The following is a 5,792-nucleotide window of genomic DNA, read 5'->3' on the forward strand; positions in this document are numbered from 1 at the left end:
CACTGATATTTCGAATTGGCATTTTAGAAAATTTATATTATATTTTTTTGTCTGTAACATACATATTACAAATTGAAATCTCATCACTACTATTAAATACGGCAATTTATATCCTACACCACGGCGCGCGTTGCACTGTGCACCCAAATGCAAAACGACGTCGTTTTAATTTTTTTTTTTTTTTTTTTTTTGAAATTTCCCGCCCCAGTGTATGGCAGTTAATTTTTCTTTAAAAAAAATCCTTGTTCAAAAATGTACATAATGTTATACTAGAATACACATAATTGTATACATGAATGTACATAATTATATAACAAAATATACATACTCTTTTTAAAAGGTAATACACATAATCTAACATAATACATAATAAACATAAACTTTTAACATAATACACATCAACTCTTAACATAATACACACAAATTTTCTGATTCGGATGTACATAATTGTATAAAAAGAATGTACATAATTGTATAAAAAATGTACATAACTGTATGAATTTTGTATGAACAAATATACATAATTGTGTGAACAAATATACATAATCGCAGCAACTTCCTACCGCGCCTCCCAAAACGACGTCGTTTTGGGAGGCGCGCGGCGCATAGTGCTACGCGCGCCGTGGTGTAGGGTATAACGATTGATTAAATACATCACAATTATAGCTATCGAAACAGGTCGACAGAACGAGCTAAAAAAACTTGTCAAAATATGAGCCTAAGGTAGGCCAGCCCACCCTACCCCACCTTATGCTCGCAGGCCATGCTGGTGGCCGCCAAAATCAAAAAGTTTAATTTTAAATAAAAACTAAGATAAAAAAATTAATAAATTTATACTAAAATAATTTGGATAGTTTAAACATATATTAATGCATTTTTAATTTGTTAAACTTAATAATAAATAATAAAATAATAAGTCTTAATAAATAATCAAATATATAATACGTTAATATATGAATCAATGAAAAATTAGTTATACAATGTACTAATTACGAATATACTTTTTCAATATAAATAAATAAATTATATATATATATATATATATATATATATATATATATATATATATATATATATATAATAGTGTATATATTTACACTAATATTGTTAATGTACACCGTGCACATACTATCGGGGCGGGAAAAAGCCCGTCAAAAAATTCAAAACACGTCCCATCCTTTTGGGGCAAATTATGCTGTGTAAACGTGTTCACTATGCGCATGGTGAACATAGGATAGATCCATAATTTTTAAGCTGTAAATCCATAATTATTATGGATCTACAACATAGAAATTATGGATCTCCATAATTTCTATTTTGTAGAAATTATGAATCTATAGTACGGTATTGAAATTATGAATCTACAGTATAGAAATTATGGAGATTCATAATTTCTATGTTGTAGTTGTAGATCCATAATAATTATGGATCTACAGCTTATAAATTAAGGATCTATCATGTATTCACCATGCGCATGGTGAACATGGTTCCACAGCATAACTATTGCCCTTTTGGTGAGGAGGGATGGGCTAAACCCATTTTGACGGCTTTAATCACAATTCAAATGAAATGTTATCTCATGCATCAATAGTTATGCCATGGACCTGGGTCCACCTTGCAAGGTGGACCCGATCAAAATATACAATTTATATACTGAATAATCACAAATTACATACTGAATATTCACAATTCAAATTGTGAACATTCAGTATGTAAATTGTGAACATTTAGTAGGTAAATTGTGAATATTCAGTATATAAAATTTGTGAACATTCAGTATGTCAGTTTTGAACATTCAATATATAAAAATTGTGAACATTCAGTATGTAAATTGTGAAAATTCAATATATAAATTGTGTATTTTTAGATCCGGGTCCACAATAATTTGCCCTCATGCATAGCCCGGATTCTACACTAATTATTATAACAAATAAAAATAAAGATTGCAAATTAATTATCATAATTATATTCTTTGTTTATGTGCTTCAAATTAAAGTCATGTATTATCTTTTTTTAAAGGTTTTTAATATATAATAATAATTGTTAAATTAAAAATTAGATGTGTTTCTATAATTATTTTTTATAACTATTATGAGATGTTTATAAAATCATTTCTATTATATTATTATATATTAAATAATTCAAATTTTAATAACTTACAAAATAAAAGTTCATTAGCCAATGAAATAGTGATGCGAGTGATGCGTATGTATTTTAAAACTTTCCTTTAGTATGGTAAGGGAAAATTAGTCACTAAGGGCATCTATAATAAATTTGGAGGACCAGGACTATGTGGTCTAATGGTATCCGGGTTGGACTTCCAATTGGAAGATTATGAGTTCGAGCTTCAGTGGAGGCGTTATTGGTTCTTTGTGTTTCAGTAGGTTGAGAAAGTATATGAACAGATACTACAATGTAATAGAGCCAGTAGCTTTCAAAAAAAAAAATAATAATAATAAATTTGGAGGAGATGATTTTTCAACAAATAGTATGCTTGGTTTTTCTTTGGATTAAAAAAAAAAAAAAAAAGACAGCATGCTTGGAGCGCACTGTGCGCCCATTGGGGCGCTTTAGAGTGGCCGCCAACTGGCGCAATTGTTATGCAAGGTGGACACGGTTTCAAATTGTCTTCAGGAAGTCTATGTTCATAATTACTGAACTCTATGTTCATAATTTTTGAAGTTCATATTCACAATTATTGAACTCTATATTCACAATTACAGAACTCTATGTTCATAATTATAGAGCTCTATGTTTATAATTATAGAACTTTATGTTCATAATTTTTAAACTCTATATTCACAATTATAAACAATTTTGAAATCGTGTCCACCAGCATAATTTGCCCAACTGATGACCACTCTAAACAAAACCTTTGCTTTTTTATTTTTTATTTTTTTATTTTTAAATTCTGTCAATTTTTTTTTTCTCTTCCCTTTTTTCTCTCTCTCCCCTCTCTCTTACTTGACTTCTTAAAAACAAACAAAAGTATTCAACTATTAAGGATGCTCTAAGTGGATCCATGTTATTGCAGGTTCTATATACAACTTTTCCTTGATCACCTTATCCAAATATAAAATACTTTTTTTAAAAAAAGTGCTATCAACTTTTAGAGTAGGAAAATTGACATAAAGTTATGTGTTTTTTTCCCCTGTTCTATTATTTAGGAATACATTAATAAGTTATCATATTAAAAGCTATACTACGACCACACCTCATATTGTAGGACCATATATATGACCATGACATATTTGGTAATAAGTTATGATTCTAGAAATAGTAGGTTTATTTCTTTGTGTTAATTTATTATCAAATCTTTCATCAAATAAAAATGATTATTAAATTAATAAGGGGGAAAATCACAAAAGAAATACACAAAGTTATATAAATTGTTTTTGAGAAACCAAATTTATATAATTATATCACCTACTATACTTACATATACAATTTTGTTTGAATTAGAAAAAAGTTGTTTGAAATATTTTAATATCATTTAATAATGTTTTATTGAGATATAAAATATTAATATTTTCTTGAAACAAAATGTTTTAAAACTGTTGAAATTAATATTTTCTACACTCACATTAATATTTTAAAATTGACTAATTGTGTCATATTTAAAAAAAATTTAGAAGTTATATATTATATTAAAGTTAGATTACATATTATATATATTCATATTAAGGTTCCGTTTGAAAACCTTGAAAATGTCTTCTGAAAAACGATTTTATGAAAATAATTTATTTTCTGGAAAATTTTTTAATTATCTAATGTTTGACATAGGGTCCGTTTGGAAAGCAGGAAAATGACTTCTGGAAAATGTTTTCTGGAAAATGAGTTATTTTCCGAAAAATATTTTCCTTTCTCGTGTTTGGCTACAAATCGGAAAACTTTCTTTTGTGTGTTTGGTTCATTTTCTGGAAAATGGGATAGAATTATATAATTAAACAGTTTATATAATTAATTATTTTGTTTAAAATATAAAAATATTTATGTTTTTGAAATCAAATAATACTATTATCTATTAAAAAGTTATAAAAAAAATTAAAAAAAGAAAAGAAAAGAAAAGAAAGAGACGGCGGAAACCAGAGAGTAGTACTCTCTAGTTTCCGACCGTGTTCTCTGGTTTCCAGTCGAAAACCAGAGAGCAGGTGCTCTCTGGTTTCGGCCGGAAACCAGAGAAAATCTCTCTCTGGTTTCCGGCTGGAAACCAGTGAGCACTGGTTTCTGGCTGGAAACCAGAGAACACTGCTCTCAGGTGTCTGGTCGGACACCAGTGCTCGCCGAAAAATGTACGGTCACAAATTCGAGAACCAAATTCGAAGAGGAGAGAACAGTGCGCAATAAGTGTTGGTGAAGTTGTGGAAATTTTCTAGCCAGAAGATGTGAGAACAAAGAATGGAAAATGACTTCCCAAAAAAAAAAAGGGAAGTCATTTTCCGAAAAAGAGGCATCATTTTCCATTGACTATGTGGCAATTTTCTTTGAGGGAAAATTGTAAAAAATGTCCCTCTATAATATGCCAATTATCAATGTCACCCCTGAATTATGAGTGGTGTAAATGTTGCCCCTCAATTATCAAAATGGTGCACATATAGCCCCTCCCGTAACGGACTTGTGGTTCCCCACCGCTGTCCATTGCTGGTACTTCGAATCGAGGGAGGGAAAAAACAACTAAATTACATATTTACTCCGACTTAACAGTGTCGTACACTAACGGGGAACAACATGTCCGTTACGGGAGGGGCTATATGTGCATCGTTTTGATAATTGAGGGGCAACATATACACCACTCATAATTCAGGGGTGACATTGATAATTGGCATATTATAGAGGGGCATTTTTTACAATTTTCCCTTTCTTTGACTTCCATTTTCCTTGCACAGCCAAACACCAAAAACTCGGAAAATGATTTCCAGAAATCATTTTCCGGGTTTCCAAACACACCCTTAATGTAAGAATTTCTTTTTGTTTGGTTGAAAGTTAAGAAATTGTATTTTTTCATTTGGTTCATTTTTCAAAAAACAAACATATTATTACGACTTTCTAAATACATTTTTAGTTATCTACGAATGTACCGTAGAGCATTTTTAAATTCACAATTCACAAGTATATTTAGTTATCTACGAATGCTATTGTAATAGAGTCAATAGCATTCAATATATATGTATGTATGTATATATATATATATATATATATATATATATATATATATATATATATATATATATATATCATGGTCGTAATAGGTTCTGAGCGCTATCATGGTCGTAATAGGTTCTGAGCGCTAGTGGGCGGTAGAGTAGCGCCTAGTGCTTTAGCGGCTAATAAAAAGAAAAAAACAACTAGTGCACGTGTGTGAGTATATGTCATATATATATATATATATATATATATATATATATATATAATCTGGTTCATGTTTTATTTTTGTTTATTATTATTATTATTATTAGAACAATTGACGTAAAGTTATTTGTTTTTCTTCATGTTTTATTATTTGGAAATCCATTAGTTAGCTATCAAATTAAAAGCCAGAGTAGGACCGGCCATACCTTGTATTGTAGAGCCATATATATATAATTATGACATATATCCTTCTTCATGTTCAGGTGCGGTTAATTTATCCTTTTATTTGTCGAAAAAGCTCTGAATGTTTTTAAATTATTCAATCCCGCGCGCGCACACATATAGGGCGACCGGGTTCACATAAGATCTGCAGACAAATTTCATCCTCTATTTAAAGTAATCAAAGATTGAAAATCAACGGAACACTAAGTACAAATCTGTAC

This window comes from Ipomoea nil, unplaced genomic scaffold (genome assembly GCF_001879475.1).
Source record: "Ipomoea nil cultivar Tokyo-kokei standard unplaced genomic scaffold, Asagao_1.1 scaffold2827, whole genome shotgun sequence".
Lineage (NCBI taxonomy): Eukaryota > Viridiplantae > Streptophyta > Magnoliopsida > Solanales > Convolvulaceae > Ipomoea > Ipomoea nil.